Here is a 20411-nt window from a genome sequence, read left to right on the forward strand (position 1 = left end):
GGGGCCTTGGGATAGGACATCCAGCCTGCGCTGTACTGAATTCAAAATCATACATGTAGGATCCCTTACGCTCCACAGGGATGCAAGCACAGTAGGGAGACAGTGATCAGCATCATCAAGGATTAATGGGACCAAATGAAGCCCATTTTGAGATTTCAGTGGTCAATACAATGACATGACAACTCCACCACCCTCATGGACATCCCCTTATCTGCCAGGCCCAGCAAGCAGAGGTAGAACTAAAGATCAAACCAGTCCTGGATGTCTCCACGAGCTCCAGGTGGTGAGCAGAGCGATTAATGATGCACAACCACCCTGCACCTGGGCTGTGGGCTGGCAGGAGTCCCCTGTCCCCACTCCTGTCACCTTTCACTGACTTTCATTGACTTCTTCAGAGTTTCAAAGTCAAAAATGAGAAAGAAACCCAGAACAAATGGGGACCTATAAAAACTCATCCAAGCTGCCAAGTCTACAGCAGATACAATTTGCAATGGATGAGGTATTAACACCCTGAAAAATTGGGGTAATGATGTGCAGTAATATTTGTCATCACCAAGGCTGAATATGTTAAACAAAAATGTTCTGAAATGAAGCTTCTGCCTGGTAACTTTCCCAGATGTAAATATCGCTGTTGTTTTCCAAACATTCTTTAAATACCATAAGGCCTTAGTCCACTTACAGCACTAACAGCCCGTAAAATGTCATTTTTTGTTTTCTAATTAGTCTGATGATTTTTAGATTGGATTTGACAACAACAGTGAAGAAGCATCTCAGGCTGAAAAAAATTATCCCTTGAATGGCAAGTCACCCACAGCCATTCTGGTGCATCACTGGGAACCACACAGCAGCATCCCCTCGTCCTGCTGGATGGGGACACATGGTGGGGCAGATCTCCTCCTGCACTAAGCAAGGGGACACTAGCCAGCCTTGTAGGGATGTGAAGGGGGAGATCATGCCCTTCCCGCAAGGATCATCCTCCCTTTTTGCTGGTGAGAGCTCCCTGTCACGGAGCATTTTGCACATGCCCACGGCACAGAGGGGAGCTGGAGGCAGAGCCCTGGTGGGAGCCCCGGGTGGAGCCAGGCTGGTAGGACGTTCGCCCTCTGTGCATGGTTGGTTGTTGCTGTTGTGGGTCTCATTGAAAGGGTTCAGGTGCTTGTGATTTTTAAGACACTTGAAGCCATTGCTTTTGAGGGGAGAGGAATAGTATAACTAAGCAAAGGACACCAGACTTCCATTCCTTGCTCACATGGGGTCCCACGCAGGCAGGGTGGAAACCTTGACTCTCCCCCAGGCTCTGCACAGAGGCAGTCACATGGCTGTCACATTGCCACCTTTCCTCTGAACTCCCCTATTTTGGTGAGTGCTTTCCTCTCTCAGAGGACACCAGGTTATCCCAGTCAGTGCAACAGAAGGAGAATCCAGAGTCAATCTCTGCTGCTGTGGGCACCACACAGGAACAACTAAGTTCCTTCCCTGAGCAGGAAGAAGACACATCACTCACCCAAGGTCACACTGTGTTTTCTAATCTAACTCAATGCCTCCCTGTTCTGCATGGGCAAATGGACCAGTGCCCAGCCAATGCTCTGTCCCTTGGCCAGCATTTTCCTTCTAGGTGATGCTCCAAAAGGCAGCAGGAGAGCTCTCATTCCCATACCCCCTCCACATCACTGAGGGAAGCAGCCAATGTTTTATTAACCACCTCTCCCTCCTGTACCACTTGTTAAACTGGGTTAGGACTGCTTAAACCTGCTGTGTCAGATGTCTTCTTCTGCTGGTGGAGGGGAAGGGCCTGCAGAGGCTCTCCTGACCTGAGACACCTTTCTCACAGCACTCCTCCCGCCGTCTCGCGTAAATAGATCAGTCATCCCAGCATGGCTACGTCTTCTTTTACTCCTTCCTGTCTTTAATAATATTATCAATGTCTGGTTTAGATTTTTACTAAATATAGGGGCCAGAGCCTGGACTGGCGTCACTTCCTCCCAGAACTGGAACAGCTTGCTCAGAAGTACTTACTCCTTTTATTAATTTATCTCAGTTTGCAAAGTTGTTTGATAGCACCAAGTCTCCCCCCCTGCCCCCCTTCCCCCACGGTGACCTGGCAGCTGGTAGGAATGATGCTGCTTAAAGCCTGTCCTTGATCCATGGGTGAGGCTTGAGGTTTGGGGGTCTGCCTCTCCCAAAGCAGCCCTGAGAAGCTGGGCACTGCGTGCCAACAGGCAGCAAATTTGCAAGGAGCCTTTGGCAAATCTTTTTTCTCCTCACTGCTGATCTCCATGGGTAAAGACCTGCAACAGAGTGCCAGTGGCATCCATGTCCCTTCTGGATGAGTCTTCTTCCAGCTGCCAGGGGCCAGATCCAGCTCCAGGGCTGGCATGAACCCCCAGTACTCCTGCCTGCCCCAGGATCTGTGTGGCACCGATGAGGGGGCTGAGCCCTTCAACATCCTGCTCCAGCAGGGACCTGGCAGTGTCTGTTCCCTGCCTAGGGAAGCCAGTCTGTTCCTTCTCCAGCAAAGGCAGAGGAGGAATGGGACCTCTTATCTCCAGCCTCCTCAGGAAGACATTTGACCCCATAGCCACTGTCATGGTGGTCCCCACTATTTCATGTTATTGCCTATAGATTTATTAGTCCAAAGCAATTTCAATAGGAACTCCTTGGTTTCGGGGCATCCCATAGGACATGGCACAATAGGATATCCCTGCTCCTGGGAGAAAGGGGTCTTCCGTGCTTTGAGGGCATGAGACAGACAGGGATGGGGATGAGGAATAGAAGAACCCCAGGGCAACCAGATAGCACAGAGACCAAGCCCCACAGCCTCCCCACTGGGCTGGGAACCAGATCATGGCCATGGAACAGGGAATGCTGGATCCCTTCTCCATGCCCATCCTCTCCATCATGCAGGGGTGTCTCCTGCATTTCCATGGGTGCTTTCCCTGGGCTGTGTGTCTAATGCAGCCAAGCACAGTGCCAGGTTGCCAGCTGCTGTTTGGAGAGGGGCCATGGCTTGCCTGTTTCCCAGGCTGTCTCCCAGCTCTATTATTCCACGCTTCAGGTTTTTTGGCTGTGGTGGTGTTGGTGTTGTTGCTATTAAACTGAAAGGAGTAAAATTTCTCTCCTGCACCCACCCTTCTCTGTTTGCCCTGCCACCTTCTTGCAGGGCTGCAAAAGGAACTTGCAGGCTGGAGGTGGTTTTGCAGATGACTTGAGACACCTCGAGCCATCACAAGAAATGCACGGGCCAGTCTTTACCTCAAATAACAGTGCTTGGGGAGAGAGAAGAGCACTTCTGTTCCAAGGGTTGGCTCAGTGCCAGCCACACTTTAATCATCCTGATTAGAGGTGTGTTGTGTTGCTAAAACAGCATAAAAAAGCCTGCCCAAAATGAGGAGGCAGGATGGCAGTCTCTGGTACAGGCAAGGGGTGGTCTGAGGTAGGAGGATGCCTGGGAAGCACTGAGCACAGGGTCTGGGGACCTTTGGGAGCCGTGGGTGGTGGTCCTGGTCCAGCCCTGTCACTGTCACAGTTCTCTCAGCCAGCCATACTCCCAGAGTCCCCTGGCACTGCCTAGCTGGCACCAGTTTGGCTCTCGGAGGTTCAGATTTGGTGTGAGGGGTGGGGTGGCTGTCATGCACACATGGGGACACACAGAGATGTTCACACGGGCCCAGAGAGACAGACGTGTGTGTAAATACAGACACACAGACACACCCTGGCCCCTGCACTCCCCCTGTCGCCTGTCACACACACATGCTCAGGTACACCCCAACACACAGACACACACCCCCACACACTCATCCCTGCACCCCCTCAGGGTGTCACCACACACATGCACAAGCACAGGCACACCCACACAGAGAGGCCAATGTCCCCAACATGCACACTCACACCTCACAAACCCTGCACACACACAACCCCACTCTCACAAGGTGTCACACACATAGTGCTGCACACAGTGCTGCACGCGGTGTCACAGTGTCACACAGTGTCACACACATGCAAGTGTCACCAGTACAGTGTCAATGTTGCGCACACGCAGTGCCGCACAGTGTCATGCAGTGTCACACGTGCACACAGTGTCACACACACAGTGTCACAGTGCCACACGCTCTGTGTCACACACACACAGTGTCACACACACACACAGCCCCCTCCCCCGCCGCCCCTCCGGTGCCAGCCCGACTCTCCCGGCCAAGCCGCTTATCGCTCCGGGCCGTGACAGCGGGGTCGGACCCAGCCGGGTCCCACCGAGCCGTGGCGAGCCGTGCTCCTCCGAACCGGGCCGGGCCGTGCTGAACCGAACTGAGCCGTGACCGAGCTGAACCGGCCGTGCCAAGCCGTACCGAGCCGAACCGGACCGTGCTAGGCCGAGCCGAGTCGAGCCGAGCCGAGCAGTGCCCCACCGCACCCCTTCGCCCGGCCCGCACCGAGCCGAATCGCGCCGTGCCCATCCCATCCCACCCGAACCGCGTCGAGCCGAGCCGTGCCGAGCAGTGCCGGTGGAGCCCCCCGGGCCTGGCAGCGCTGCCCGGCGCCGCCTGCACGGGCAGGGCTCTCCGCCTGACGCAGTGAGGAGCTGCAGCCCTTCTCTTCTCGGAGGCCGGGCTCCAGCGCTGGGATTTGCTCGGCTCTGGCTGCGTTTCCCTGCCCGCCTCCTGCCCCCGGCCCGCCCGCCTGGAAGGGCGCGGGGAGCCGCAGCCGCGGGTGCGTCCGCCGCCCATCACCGCGCCTCGGGGCTGGGCGCGCCGCCGAGCACCGGGAGCCGCCGCCGGAGCAGGTAGGTGCGCCCGCAGCCCCCGCCGCAGCCCGCCCGGTCCTCCCGCGCCGTCCCCGACCCCGGGCGGAGCCCCCCGCCCTGCTTCGCACCGGCCCCGCGCCCAGTGTCGCCCCGCCGCGGCGCCCCGCGCTGCCCGGGAGCCTCGGGTGCCCGGCGAGCCAGCCCCGAGTGCCCGGCGAGCCCCGCGCAGCCCCCGGTGGCCGCTCCGTGTCGCCAAACTTTTGGCGGCTGCAGCCCAGCTTGGGGCTCCGGCGGGAGGGGACCGCGGGGCTGGCGGCGGGGCTGGCGGGGCGCCCTCCCATCCGCGGGCGAGGGGTCCCCAGGGTCCCCCGGGACAGCTCTCGCTGCCCTTCTCCCCCGGGCAATGGGGAGATCGGGCCCGGAGCAGCTCCCCACGGCCAGGCTGGGGACGCGGAGCCGGGAACCCCACCGGCCGGTGTCCCCCCCACCCCGCCCATGGGGGATTCCCACTTCGGAGTCTTCCCCCCGCCTGCGGGGCGCGCCCGAGCCGGAGCATCCCCGGGAAGCCCCCGCGGCCGCCGCTGCAACTGTTGCCTGCGGGAAGCCCCGGTGCTCCGGAGGAAAAGCCGGTGCCGCGGGCAGCAGTGTCCCCCCGGGGGTGGGGGGCTTCCGCCTGGGTCGCCACATCGCCGCTCGGGGCGGGAGGGCCTCTCGCCCACCACCCCAAATAACCCCAGAGGCTCCCAGTCTTGGGCTGGGGGCTGTGGTACACCCAGTCCCCGACTCTGCTGCCCCCCCCCCCCCAATCCCTTCTGCATTCCCACGCCGGCAGTTGGGACCTGTCTCCCCCCACACGCGCTCCTTCAGCGGCTATTTCTGTCCTCGCCAAACGCGCCGCACATAGAGCTTTAATTAAAGAAAATTAGTGGAGGAGGGTGTGGGGGGGTGTCCGTGCTCCTGGAAGGAGGGGGCCGGTCCCCAGGACCTCGCCGGGTGCTGCTGCCGTCGCGCTGATGGCTCGGGGGAGTCGGGGGCAGGTGCCCGCCTGCGAGTTTGAGCCGCTTTCGCTTGTTTTTTTTTTTTTTTAAGAGAAGGCGGGGGACGGGGGTTGAGGGGAACGGACACACGACGACGCGGGAACGTGTCGGAGGGTGTGTTGCGGTTTTAATTATAATGACAGATGTTGCTGTAAAGTTCCTGAATGCAGGCAGAGCACGGAGCACCGGGACACCTGCCCGTCGGACTGGGGCACTCGCCCGTCGGTGCAGCCGGTGTTGAACCGCCGCCGGAGTTGCCAAAGAATTTTCTTGGCTGCGTTTTGAATGAGGATCAGCCGGGGCTGGGGGTCCTCGGGGCCGCGGGTTTTGGTGCGTGGTACCCAGGGATGCCAGGGCAGCGGAGGGCAGCCCCTCCTCCCTGGGCAGGACCCTTCCAACCAGCCCAAACCCCCGGTGGTCCCCAGCCTCCGTCCCGTTCCTTGTGGAGCGAGGTTGCTCCTTCCGTGCGTGGCGGGACCCGACGGGCAGCCGCGTCCCGGTGCTGCGGAGATGCCGGCCCGTCGGGGTGCCTCCCCTCATCCCCCCTTTCCTCCTCCAGCTCTCCCTGGGCAGAAACTTCCTCACCGCTGCTCATCCCTGCCTTCCCGGGCCGGGCAGCCGGGGGGACCTGCGGTGCTGACCACGTCCAGGATGTGATTTACAGCCCCAGGAAAGCCCCGCGGAGGGAGGGGAAGGGGGGGACCGGCATCACCAGCTCCCCCGGGGCAGAGCCGCCGTTCCCGCCTCCCCGGCCGGGGACTCGCCTCCTCCCGTCAGCTCCGCGCGTTCCGCCGCCGTTTCGCACTGGATTAAATATTTAGAAGTTTGCAGCGGTGAATAAAGCGATCGTTATAGAAATTGATGGCATCGATGCAAAGGGGGTGGCACCGACGATGGGAACGGCGCGGCTCAGCGGGAGCGGGCGGGGCGCTCCAGGAAGGGTTTTTAAAGGGTTTCACCCTAAGTTAAGGGTTTGTTGCTCCGAAGGCTCTGGCAGCACCCAAACTCGGGAGCTGCTCTTCATATTTCCGACGGTGTCTTTAAAGGGAAAAAGCGGATTTTTCCGCCTTGTCTAGCTGGAAAGAATAACTTCGTGCTTGTGCAGATATGAGGCAATCCGCATGAGTTTAGCACCTAAAACACCCTCCTCAGCACCTCCCGCTGTGCTGCCTGGCACCTTGAAGGGCTCACAAGCCCCCCCCCGACCTCCTGGGTTTGCCCCTGCAGCGGGGGGCAGTGGGCAGCGGAGTGCTGTCGGTGGGGGTCGTGAGCGCGTCCTCAGCTGGCCGAAGTGCAGCACTGGGCAGGGAGGGTCCCCCGTCCTGGAGAAGGCTGGAGCAGGGGTGAAGTTTAACCAGTGACCTGGAGGAGCGAGTGGCCACCGGCATGGGGGCAGCCTCCCCGGGGCGGGGCGGGAGGGGGGGACATGGGACCGGCCAGGGGAACGATGCCTGGTGGCTGCGGAGCCTTGGTCCCCCACGTCGGGCTCCGCCGCTCCGCTCCGAGCTTGAGTCAGCGCTTCTGTCAGCGGCGTGGATGGGGCAGCGCTCGGCCGAGCGGGATGCGGTCCTGGCGCGGGTGCGGAGGCAGGGGAGGGGGAGAGGAAGGACGGGCTGGGATGGGATAGAGCGGGCGAGCAGAGAGAGAGAAAGGAGGGGCGAGGGTTGCTCGGGGACCGGCCGGGGGTGCGAGCCCACCCGCGCCCTCTCCGCAGCAGCCGCTGCTCGGTGGGAGCCAGCGGCGTTGGGCAGCGCCCGGAGTGGGGCTGAGGAGAATGGAGGGCAGAGAGGAAAGGAGGCGACCCGACGCCCCGATGATGGGCGCTGGAGACGGTCTGTACCCCCTGGGGCGGGTCGGTGCGGTGCCCACGCCCGCCCAACCCCCTCGCCCCGCGCTGGGGGACGCTCCCCCGGCCCGGCGCTGCCCACGCGTGTCCCAGCCCGGCCGCCCCTCTGGGCTGGGGCAGCGCCGCTCTGTGACAGCAGAAAGTGGCTGGAAAGGGGCGAGGCGTCACACGCTCTGCCTCCGGGAGGCAGGGAAAGGCTGAGGGACCGATGGGAAGGCATGAATGAATGAATCTCCATAAAGAGCCCCAAGCAGCAGGGAGAGGGAGAGAGGAGGAGGAGGAGGAAGGAGGAGAGGAGGAGGAAGAAGAGCCGGAGCAGGGCAGGCAGCAGCAGACGTGACGCCGGCAGGTAAGGGGGTGCCGGTGCTGCACGGCCCCGCAGTGCCCGGGATGGCAGGTTGGGGGGCACAGCCCAAGACGGACAGGAGCTACCGGGATCCCGTGCAGGTTTGGGGTTTTTTTTAGGGGACGTATTTCCCTCCTGCCTCTTTGCAAAATGTGGGATTCCCCAGACTTCCCAGGACTCCTTTCCTCTCCCGGTACCCCCGCGTCCCCACTGGCTGAACCCGGCGGCAGCTTTCGGCGGGGATTGGCACCGGCGGCCAGACCTGCCCCGCACCGGGGCAGTCCCGAACCGGGCCAGCCCGTCCAGTGGCAACGCAACTCGGCCTGGCATCTAGAGTTGCTCTGCCGGGGGTATCCAGCTTCTGCTGGGTTCAGTGGGGAGCTCCTCTCCGCTTGCTCTCCGTCCCCCTTTGCCGCTCCGTCCCTGCCGCGGTTACATAAGGCAGAGGAGCCCGTAGCCAGCGCTGACGCGGGCCGGATCATCGGGATCGCACCCTGGGATGCCCAGAGCTGAGCTCAGCCCTGCCTGGCTGCTCCCCATCCTCTGCTGCCCCTGTACCTCTGCCCGGGCTGAGCCACCCATTGCCTGCCCCTGCCTACCGCGGGGACTGTGCCGGAGTCACGCAGGCGGGTTCTGGGGGGCACAGGTACACTCGTTCACTCACACATCCCCAGCACTGCTGCCTGCCCTTGGCTCTCCTGCGGAACTGGCCCACACTGACGCGCGTAGCCCTTGATGCACACACCCCGTCCGATGGAGCAGCCCGGCTCCCGCAGACGGGCCCACACCACAGCCATGCACCCTGGAAGTGTTTGCACACAAACACAGCGCTGTCGGTAGCACACGGGTCACGCTCTCACACACACGTGGGCTGGTCCACGGCAGGGGCTAGTGCATGCCATGGGCTACTGCTCGCCAGTGCTGGCACAGGGATGGTGGGTGCTCTCCTCGTCCCGGACGGAGCCGGCTCCCAGCCCAGGCGGGTGCTGGGAACTCTGCTGGGAACGCTGCAGGCCTGGCAGGGCAGCCCAGGCTGGCTGCGGTGGGCAGCTCTGCGGCTGCCCGCAGCTTTCCCCTCCCTGACCGAGGTGCTCCGAGCAGGGATCAATAATGCCTTTCTGATTGGCTTCAATTCCCCATTCAAAGTAGTCACTGCATTAGGACTTGATTTTTCTCCCCTTTGACTCCCGGCCAGATTAGATTGTGAATTTGGCTGATTTCAAGCAACTGGGGGAGGGAAGAGTCATACAGCGAGCAAGAGAGAACTGAAATATCCTACAGGATCCCCTGGAGGGGAGAGAAATCAGGTCTAGATAAGAGCTTGTTCTCTCTGTCTGGCTAATGCTTTCCTGTTTGATGATCAGAAAACACAAGATCTAACCTCTCATCAGGCTGCCTAACTATGAAAGGTCAGGCTTTTGGCTTGTTCTAGGTGCCAGGTTTGTTACTGCGAGCTGTGGATTATTTATTTTGTTCTCCCATCGTATGCTAAATATAGGAGTGCACAATGCATGCAAACAGAAGGACGTGGTCAGTGCTTCGGAGGTTTACAAGTCACTGTGGATGTAACTGAGGTTGGAGAAACGCTATGGGGACAAGACATGGACAGGTCCATGCTCTAGAGAGCCCAGAGCTCTCCCCTCTGTTTGTCAAGTCTCAGCCCCATCCTTGGGCATTTTTTTCCTATAGTTGTTTCCCCACGCGCTTGCTGGGGACAAGTGAGGGTTTTATCAGTGAAGCCCTGCGTTCCAGGGGGACAAGGGAAGCAGCAGCCAGGCACATCCCAGCCAAGCTGGTCCGGGTGGAGTTTCCCTGCCGGCTGCTCCAGGGCTGGGATTTCATGCTGAGAAAAGCCACAGCAGCGCAGCATCGCCTGCAGAGTCCCAGCTGCAGGCACTTGGCTGTGAATTGGTGTTAGCTCCAGGTGTAGCAAAAGCCTGGGATTACATAGTTTCTCACCAAAGGGCACTGGGAAGCCACGTGGAGAAGAGGGGCTTGAGAAGGAGCTGCTGCAGGGCAGTGAGGAGCTTCAGGAGGAGAGGATGTGGGGCTGGGGGCTTCCTGCAGGTAGGCTGTGCTGTTCTGATCTGTGCTGGGGCTGTGGGGGGCAGCTGGTGGAGTCACCAGCAAGGCTGTGAGGTGAAGGGTGGAGGAGAGGGGAAACTACTGCAGGGGTTGTATGGGGGGTATGAGCAGGGAGCACAGCCTCAGGCGGTGTTTGGCATGATCTGGGACAGTTGCTGGATTTTCTCAGTGTTATGAACTCAGGGCTTGGGAAGGGTTTGAGTGAGCCTGATGGCAGGACAGCACTGGGGTTGAGTGTCTGGGTATGGGGAGATGGATGTATGATGATCAGCAGCAAATTGGGCCCAGAGGAGGCTGATGGAGAGGAGAGGGGCTGTGTGGGGCTCGGTGGGATGGCTGTGGAGCCAGGCATGGCCTAAACTGCAGGTGAGGGAGGAGGCAGAGCTGTGAAAGCAGTAGGGCTGTGAGGACCTTGGGGTGAAGGGGTTGGAGACCCTAAGCCTTGATCCTGTGTCCGCTAAACCCTCAGCAGAGCAGTGACGGGGGCTCAGTGTGGAGAAAGAGGAGGAAGAGAGTGAAATGATATGTGTGGTACAGTTTGGCTGCTGGAGTGATGAGCGTGTGTATCTATCACAAGGGTCATCTGGTCCCTGACACACCACTGTAACAGAAACAAATAATAAAAAATACCAAAGTAAGGAGCTGTGAGAGTTAGCTCCAGTTGAGGGGGACCTGGAGCCTCCGTGCACCACTCTTAGGAGCTGGAACAGGAGAATCTGGGGGAAGTGGCACTGCAAGGGGTGTATCAGTCTGGGTAAGGGAGCTGGAGGGACACGGTTGGAAGCTGGGGAGGTGGAGATGGGAGTTGATGTGGTTATGGCACTACCCCGAGAGAAAGCTGTGTGTGTTTAAAAAAACACCTCAACAAACAAAAAACCCCAACCCTATCAATCAGGGAGGGTTTAAATCTGTCATTTGGGCTCAGCCTCTGTACCACCTGGCACAGACCCCTATGCAATGTGAGATTCAAGATGACCCAAAAGCCAGATAACCGCTGCTCATGAAGAGAGAGCCCTCTGCAAATGGAATTGTGGCCAGCTGCCTCAGGGAGCAGAGCATCCCACATAGTTGCCTGGGAGCCTGAGCTCCTTGTCCTGCCTGAGGACTGGTGAGGCAGAAGTGGGGGCCCAGATCTGTGACCCCTGTTCCTGCTGGGTGGGGGGTCCTGCCCAACCTGGGGAGCAAACCATCAGGCATTTGTTTAAACACACACATTGTATACGTTCAGGGCTCTCAGGAAAGCCAAATGACCACAACTCTGCTGGCTTCCCCCACCCTTCTCTCCTTCATGCTTAGAGGGAACCAGTGGGAAAATCTCCAAGATCTGTTTTTTCTCCTTTCCTATTTCAGTGTTTCTTTTTGAGCTGGACAAGAGCAATCTCTGAAGCTCATTTGTATTTTTAAATCTGCAGGAATAAGTGTATGGAAATGTATGTGTTTTACTGTATCAGCTGCTATCAGCTTTTAGCTTTATTACACTAAGTGCAGAGTTTCTTGTGGGCCAAACTCATTCATTGGATTTAATGGAGTTAAACTGCAGGCAGATTTGGCTACTTGTTTGTGTATATCTTTGTAAAATGGACAGGCAGAGATAATAAAATTTTATACTCTCTATGGCATCTTTTAGGGAAAAGTCTTCCAATATGTTTTATAAACAGCATGCAGATTTTGCTACAGTGTATGCTCATATCTAAGTACAAGGCACTTTAGTGCTGCTCCTTTTTTCCCTTTCCTAGAGCTATATGTATGCATGTGAACTTGGATTTGCCTGCATTACTTTCTCGTGCTGCTCTCCTGACAAGTGTTTCCAGCGGTTTTAAACAATTTTGCTGGATTTCTTTCTTTCTTTTAGGTGTGTTTTTATCTCTTCCTAGAAATGGTAGTAAGAACCCTAACCCTCGCTGTGAAGGGCTCAGAAGGAGGGAAGAATAATGCATATAAAGCCTTTTGCTAAATACCCATAGCACTCCTAAATAGTCCCAGCTGCAAATGCATTATCTCAGGACCTTTCACAGGCACATCACAGGTGTGATACCTTTGAGGGGCTGACTTTTTTCACCCCTTTATCCTGAGATACTGTTTTCCTCTATTTTCATGATGTGATGATACTGGTTTCTCAACCTATTCTGGGCCAGAATAGATCCTGCAGGGACTTTCCCAGTGTAATGTGGAGCAAACCGACACCTGAAAAATGTATCTCTAGGAGATGGATTTATTTTCTAATGAGGTATTTGTTTGTTGTTTTTCTAGGCTCTAAATGAATTAGACCCAGACATGTGGCCATGAGGCATTAGGAGGGGAAGCAGTTGAGAAGCTGAGCTAATTCATTATGCTTATTTATGACTTATCAAATGGCCATCACCGCCTCATATGGAGCACTTGGGTGTGTGGAATTGAGGGGAGAGGATATCAATATACAGAATAAATGCAAAGCAGTGGTCAGTAACAAGGATGTGAATAAATCTGGAGATCCTGGTGACAGTAAAACAAACTGTGGGTAGTGAGGTATGAGAGAGATGTGATGTCAAAGGAACCCCATAATGTATTTATAGCCCCACTCAGGATTTGCTGGGATTTCTAAATAATGCATTAATTCAATTACCTATTCTTAATTAGTGTTTGCTCAAATTGGAGCAACATCATTAATTTACTGCCTCATATTTTTACTTTGCTGGTGTGGTGGGTTTCATTTTTTGACTCTTTCCCCTCTCTGCTTTACGAGACTCGTAACACTCAGCTGTGATGCTCATGCCACAACCTGCAGCTTTTCTGGGAATGCCTGTTTTCCATTTTAGGATTTTTTGTTTGTTTTTGTGCTGACAGGGCTCACAGCCCTGACTGGACCCTGTAATTGGAGAAAGAGGGAGAAAAAGAGCCCAAATGTGAAGCAGCTTCTCTCGAATGCTGAGCAGCATCTGTTCTTGGTAGAGCAGCAGACGCTGGGGCAGGATTAGGCCTTTTGGGTTCCCCCAAACAGGGGGGATATTTTTGAGCATTTGATTTTTTTTTTTCCCCCCCTCTGTGCAAACTCATGATACTTGCAGGGGTGGGGGCTCCCTGTCCCTCTGGGGTGACAGCAACACACAGGGCTGCTCCTCCCTGCTGCCAGCACCGGGAGCTTCACAGGGATGGGGAGGCACAGGGTGCTGCGTGTCACCCCATGGGAAATGCTGAGCAATAGTAACACCTTAGGTGCTGTGCCCTTTATTGCTTTGTCCGGAGGGAAGATGTGCTCCTGAAAGCTGCTCCTGGACGTTTGTTCTTCGGCTCCTCCTGGAAAGCGGAGCTGGGTCAGGGACCCGAGTGCAGGGTAGATGCTGGTGGCCAGGGCTCTGGTCCTCAGCACAAGCCAGGTTTGTGGTTAGCACTTACCTGTAACAGATGTTTTAGCTGGTTTATTCAAGTTACAGGATGATAACAGATCAGGGAGACTAATGCAAGCCAAGGCTGCTCCCTCCCAGCTGTGCCTTCCAGGAGCAGATCAACACTTGTCCCAACTTTGCAGAGAGCAGTTTGGGCTTTTCTACCCACCGCCCCGTTTCTTCCTTTTAATTTTTGTTTCTGGCTTTGGCTTCTCTTCCCCACCCTCTGCCCACGCTCTCCTCTCGCTCGGAGGCGAGCGGTGCAGCCTCGAAAGCCCCATTCATCACCGCCTGCTCGCGAGGCACCGGCAGCCGCCGCCGCTCCATTGATTGACTGCAGCGGGGAGTGAATTTGAAATCATTACGCTCCTGAGACAGCTTTTAAATATGAGGAAAATCAAGTTCTGTAAGAATCCTGGTGGAAAGGGTGTCTCCAGCCAGGGAATCCCATGTGGCACCGGGTGCTGTTTGGGTGTAGAGGAGACCCCGCTGCTCTGGACCTTGAGAGTGTCCCTGTGTGAGCTGGTGAGATGGGAGTGGGCAGGCAGGTGCTGGCAGAGAATTAAGTAGAAATATTTCACTGTAGAAAATACTATTGTGTAAAGCCATCCATCTGCTGCCTGTCTAATGCTTTGCATGAATTAATGAGCTGATTGATTAGGAGAAACTTGCAGCAGCTGGGTGAGGGAAATAATTCTTTTCCTCCTGTTACAGGTGGGGAGAACTCGGAGGTGCAGAGGTTAAGATTAAGGTTTCCAAGTTGGGTGGTTGTTTTTGCGTTTAGTGAAGGCTACAGTTAAGGCGTTTGTCTGTGTCTTGTATTACTGATTGATCAATCTGATTTTTGGATGTGTTTTGACTTCAAGAGCAGTTGTGAGAGCTCGATATGGCTGCAGCTCAGCCCTGAAGAGTCTCAGCTCAGGATCTGATCTTCCAGCACGTTTGTGGCAAAACAGCACAGTCTGCTGTGGCTCTTGGCTGTGGTGTTTGTAACCAATAGTCTCTTCTCTTTATGCTGGAAAAGACAAACTTGTCATTTCTTACAATTTGGCTGTTTAACAAACCTTCCTCTCGCCCCACAGCCTTTTTCCAGTCGAGGTTTTCCGTAAGCATCTCCCCATTCCTCACAGTATCTCTCCTGGCCACCTGCAGCTGGCAGAGTCAGGTTACTAATGGCTGGATGTGTGGAGCATCTCTCTCCTCCACGCTACGATGAGTGCAGCTTTTCAGGAACAGTGCATTGAGCAAATGTCACTCCACAGCCCCAAAATCTATCAAAGGAAGTGACAGTGGCTGTAAGCATTAATCATCCCTTATCATCAAAATAAAGTTGTTGCAATAGAGTATTGTCAGAGGATAAATGTCCTGACTTCAGCTCAGTGCTGGTTCCATTAATGCTGGTGGTTCACTAAGGTGTTCCAGCAGGAGATGGTAATTGTGTGGCCCAAGGACTTGTCTTGTGACATTAATTAACCCTTTCCTCTCCAGGCTGGGCAGCTAGTCAGTCTTGTTACGAGTTAAAAGCCTGGGACACCTGAGGAGTTGAAGTAGTTTATTTTCATCTCTGTGCTGAGAAGTTTGTCCCTGGCCCTGCTTGAGTAAAAGCAGGGATATGTGGAGCAGCACTAAAAGGGCATTTCCCACTCGCCCTTCTGAGCTTCCACTGTGGGGGAAAAAAGAAGGAAAAAAACCCGTAAACTTGTTAAAGCAATGCTAAAAAGGGCACTGATTAAAAAAAGGTATTAAACATCTGATTTGTGGTATAAAAATACCTGCTTTTGCTTTACTCCTGCCAAAGGACATGGCTTGAAAGCAAACCTCTTAACCCTTGTGCTGGTTCTGTCCCTGCTCAGGGTGCAGCAGGGGCAAAGGCTGTGGGCAAACAACATCAAGAGTGTGACAGACAGGGCATCCATCAAGGTCAGCAGCACAAGGGATGGGACTGCTGGTGTCACTGAGCTGATTGACTCATTGGGATGGAGAGAGGCACTGCAGTAATGTCACTTCAGCCACCTTCTCCTGGGGAAGGTGTGCTGAGTAGTGAATTGCAAGGTCTGGCGTGTGGCCCAAGGGAATGGAGAGCTGCTGGAAATCACCTTGTGTTTAAAATCTGGGAGTTCAAGTCTGTCTCTTGTGTTTTATGGCACCATTGAACTTATCTGCTGTCTGGGTTTGAGCCTTTGTCCATAGGGGCTGCAGGTCCCTGGTCTGTGCTAAGAACAGGCTGTGCTTTGCAAACTGTGCAGCAGAGCAGGACACTGAGGTGGGAATGGGATGGAGCTGTGCCTGAGCAGGCAGGTGGGGCTGGAACTGCAGGGTGCACACAGGCTGGGTGGGTATGGACACCCCACTGAGCCTCTCCGGTGTTGCCCATCTGACCTGGCTCCTTTTCACCTTGTCCGGGGCAACGCTGAAGCCTGGGCTGAGGAATAATACAGCTGTTTCTGGAGAACATCTACCATAGAGGAGTAAGAGGAAAACTTTGATAAATCAACATGTTTCAGCAGCTGCCCCAATTCACAAAGGAGCAGAAATCGGGCTGTGGAGTTTGTGTAACTGCTTCCTGTGTAAAGAAAAAAGGGGAAATAAATCTGTGGGATGCAGTTCTTAAAGCTCCATAAGAAACCACATAGTCATTTAGGTTGGAAAAGACCCTTAAGAACATAAAGTCCAGCCATAATGCTTTACAACCACAGTGAACATCACGACCTCATCAGAGATGTTTGTCTCATTGTTTACTGGGTGGGTCAATTTGTTAATCTTGAGCTTCATGAACGGACTTGATGATCTTGGAGGTATTTTCCAATGTAAATGATTCTATGATTCCGTAACGGATTTGCAGAAAAGTCCTCATCTGTATTAAAGTCCTTTCCAGTTTTGAACTAGATTGTAGGTTCTCTAATTCCACATTGGCTTTAAGAAAAAGCCCCAAATTTTCTGTGTGGCTTTTCCCCCTCTCTCTCAGTGAAGCATTACTAATTCATGTTACATTTTTTTTGTTCATTCCAGTCATACCTTAACAAAACAGCCATAAAATAGCATCGTATTGCATAGCCAACACATTCTCTTTTGCACTGGAGCTCTTACATGTGGTGGTGAACAGAGTAATACATTCATTTTAATGAGGCTGTCTTGGGAATTAAGTGTATGTCACTTATTGATCTTGCTTTTCTCCCCATTTATTTTGAAATGCTGTTGTCTTTATTTTCAGCAGGTAAAATCTGAAGTGTTTTTGCAAATGTTGACTTTCTTCTGTGCTTTAGACTGTAACCAGCTCCTCAAAGCCAGGGCTTGTGGGGTCCTTGGAGCTGCTGAGTTAAAGGTAACCTGTCCTTCTGCAAACTATGTGAAAAGAGCCAGCCACGAGGACCAGATGGGAAATAACCTTCAAAGCTGGTCAGGTTTTCTGTGGCCATCTGAGAGGCCCTTATATCTGACGGCAGGATCATGCCTGGAGACCTGGCAGACGCACTCAGTGGGTAAACCTGGAGGTGAAGTGACATGCCCAGGGTTATCTGGGGTGTTGGTACCAGAGCCTTGATGGGACCAGATCCTTCAACACCTGCTCCTGCACTAACCACAAGACTTATTTCCTTTCTTTGTCCTTAGTTTTGCAGCGCAAGGAAATTTTTGTTTAATTTTAAATGTTCTCCTAAATCTCGGTGACGGCAGATTGACGCAAGCGTGTGCTGGATCAGGGCCTGTTCTCTTATGCATATGGATGCGTACACAGCTGTAAGCGTTTTCTGTCTTAAGGCTTCTGCAGTCCAAGGGAGAGATCTTCCCTCCCTGCCCACGGGTGTGTCCCCTCTCCCCTGGCACCAGGGCCAGCAGCACTGGGTGCCCTGGTCTCCAGCGTGAGAACACAGGGCTGAATTTAGGTAGAATCCCTGATTGTTTCATTCAGTCATTCTCCATTGAGTTCACTAGTGAAGTTTGTGCATGTGTGCAGCCTCCTGGGACACTTGGGAGCTGGGCATGGCAGTAGGGGGAAAGCCCCAGAGTGTTGTGGTAGGATCCTCCCCAGACCACATGAACTGAGAAATTCCTCTGAGCCTGATGTTCTCGGAGGTTTTGGTGGTGTCTCAGCATATTGGCAGAGAATTATGTTGGCTATGTCTTGTCTGCCAGAGCTGGCCCAGGATCTTGCTTTTATGGGTGTTGCCACCAGCTAAAATGTGGCAGCTCTGTCGGGGGAAGAGCAGCAGCTCCCAAAAAAGGGTGACACAAATGGCAAAGCAGGTTATGTTCATCCCAGCAAATGCAGATGGGAAAGTCCAGGCTCTTCATCCCTTTTCACATGTAGTATCCCCTCAGCCATGCTGTAGCCCTGATGCTTGCTCAGGAAATTGAAAGGTTCTTCTTCATCCCTGTACAACATCTGAACTTTCCCAGGGGTCTCCATCCATTTACCAGCATGGATTGTACCCATGAAGCTCTCAGATCATGCTGGATGCAGCCTGATGAAATTGCAAGGGAGAATATTAAAACAAAAGTGGCGGAGAGAGCAAGTCAGCCCAAGTCTGTTTATGGTGATTCCATCTTATTTAAAAGGGATAGCAAAGTATAAACCATTTAAATATTTCATCTGCAGAAGAGCCCTGAATGAGTTTGTACTACATGTGCATGTGTGACAAATGAGCAGGGATGGCAGCAGGAGCACCAGCAAGCAGCAGCCCTGCTTGGGCCCAGGTGCATATGAGGGAAAGCGGCTGTGCTGGTTAAAGTGTTTTATTTAAACAGGGAATTCGTATTTTACCCTTTAGTTGGTGAAAATTATCCTTGTCTTAACAGGTTGGATCTGACTATCTGGAGATGAGGGCCTCATCCTGCTCCTCGGTGCTTTCTGCCTGCTGGGTGCCTGGAGGATGCTCAAAATAGCCCCAAATCAGAGCTGTGCCTGCCCAACCTTGTGGAGAGTCACGAGGTCACTGGTGTAACTGGGAGGAGAATTTGTCCTTCTAGCTTTAAAAATAGCTGTATTTTCTTTAATGGCATTTTCCTTGGGGCAGCCAGGAGCTCGCAGGAGTGTGCAGCCCAGCTGAGGTGCTGTTGAACAGGAAGGGCCGCCAGGACAACACATTTAATCCCATTTCTAAACTGCATTTGTCTCTAAAAATGTACCAAACCAAGAAAGATTCTGGGTTTCTTCTTCCTCCTGAAATTTTTAATTTTACTGGCTTCTTATAGTCAGGTTGATGAGGTTTCCTCTGCGGAAAATGCTCTCTGGTGTTGCTAAATAGGATTCCATAATCTCTAGCAGCTGAAGTGTTTAGTTAGGGTCCAAGGGTGGGGTTTTTTTATCCCAATTCTGTCCATCCTTACCAAAGCCTGGGGTTTCTAGTGATGAGTGATTTGGGGCTTATCTCTGGGAAGTGCCGTGAATGCCAGGCCCGTGCTTACACGAGGAGGGAAATGCATGAATTTTTCCACATCAGTGGGAGCTGAAGATTTTGCTAAAGGTGTCTCCAGCTGCAAGGAGTGAGATACGGCTCTTCTGGAGAGCTCCATAAAGGCAGAACTGAGTAGAAAATTTAAATGTGGATTTAATGCCTCGGAAAGCCATCTGTAAGGGAAGGTGCAGGTGCTGGCCAGCTCTTGGCCTTGCAACAGGTAACTCGGGCCAGTGAATGGCGAGGCTGCTGAAGCACAGTCACGGTGGCTTTAATCTGACTTGGGAGATGTTCATTAGGCAGCCCTGGGCTGGATCTCCTGGGTTGTCTCAGGGCTGTGGTGCATCCCCTGGGGCTGGTGCTGTCTCTGTGAGTGCCTCTCCCTGTACTGGTAGCTCAGGGTCCTGCTGGGTCAGCTGCTTCTGTCTCCATTTTTATATGTAAAAGCTGCATTAAAGGTTGTCAGGGCCTGGAATGGGGATGGGCTTGAGACAGACTGACCTCAGCCAGGCCAGGGATGGCCGGGACACAGGACATGGCCACTGTCAGTACATGCTAAAGGAAAAGCAATAAGTAAAATCGAGCCTCTGTTGTCCTGAAGGTCTGTCAGCTAATTAGGCAAGATGGCTGAATGTCTTATTAGATGATACTACCTAGTGCTTTTGTAGAGTCACAGGTAGTAACTTGGTTAAACTCCAGCTCTGTGGTGACAAGGGACTGAGAACAGCACCTCCTTCTGCCAGAGATTTGATTTTGGTGTAGAGGCTGTGCTGGGTATTCTGGTATTGAGGGCAGATCTGTGCCTTGGAGAGCTCTGCAGAGCAAACCCACGCTGGGAAGGAGCATCACCCCTGCAAGCACAGGGCTGAGAACCATCTGTGCTCACCCAGCCGTGGGCAATGGTCGTGGTCATGCTAAACATCTGCTGTGACCCCTCAGCACAGCAGTGCCCTGTTTTTGGGGTCCCCAGCAGCCTTCTGTGCCCCCAGCCTTGCCTGCTGCCGGGTGCTCCCTCTGAGCATCACATCAGCTCTGCCCTCAGCCTTGCCCCTTCCTCACACCCCACAAAGCTGCCGTGTGGTTTTGGTGCCCTGCACGTAGCTAATGTCAATTTGTAAGACAATACTTCAGAATTACTTAGTGAAAACACAGACAGCATTGTACAGCTGGTAGCAACATTGATTGAAGTGATATTTAATCCAAGGAAAATACATGATACATAGTGTAGGATTCCTCGCTTATCCATTGTATAATGCAGTTCATGGGGATTAAATATCCCTTCTGTAAAGTTGGTTGAGATCAGTGTTGTTATTTGTTTTGCAAATGATCCTGACAGGGATGCTGAGAGCTATTGATTACCAATGGTTCTTTAAAAATTACTATTATACTGCAAATTATGAGCCTTGGGGGTATCCAGTTATATGATAATGGAAAGGCATTGGTGTGTAATGACACATGCATCATAACAAATTTGCTCTTCTTATATAATGGAGATTGAAAGGGACGTGATTTATGACCAACAGGATTAGCTGCCTGCCATGATACATCCAAGGTAACATGACTGAATTGTCTAGTTGTTCATCGTGGCAAGAAGTACTGATGAT

The 20411-nt window shown here is 53.8% G+C and overlaps 1 protein-coding gene across 3 annotated transcripts in view; it reads left to right on the forward strand.

Moving 5' to 3' along the window:
- The first annotated feature begins 4611 nt into the window (after positions 1 to 4611).
- The window catches only part of ELFN1 (extracellular leucine rich repeat and fibronectin type III domain containing 1), a 105419-nt gene continuing 89619 nt past the window's right edge, over positions 4612 to 20411 (forward strand). For 2 of the 3 annotated variants that reach the window (XM_064673154.1, XM_064673152.1), the window contains exon 1: positions 7701 to 7970. The gene's annotated coding sequence lies outside the window, so the exon portion shown is untranslated. Of the gene's footprint in view, positions 4778 to 7700; positions 7971 to 20411 lie in introns of those variants that run through there. The other variant, XM_064673153.1, reaches the window with a different exon arrangement.

Source organism: Pseudopipra pipra, chromosome 16, assembly GCF_036250125.1.
Source record: "Pseudopipra pipra isolate bDixPip1 chromosome 16, bDixPip1.hap1, whole genome shotgun sequence".
Taxonomy (NCBI): Eukaryota; Metazoa; Chordata; class Aves; order Passeriformes; family Pipridae; genus Pseudopipra; species Pseudopipra pipra.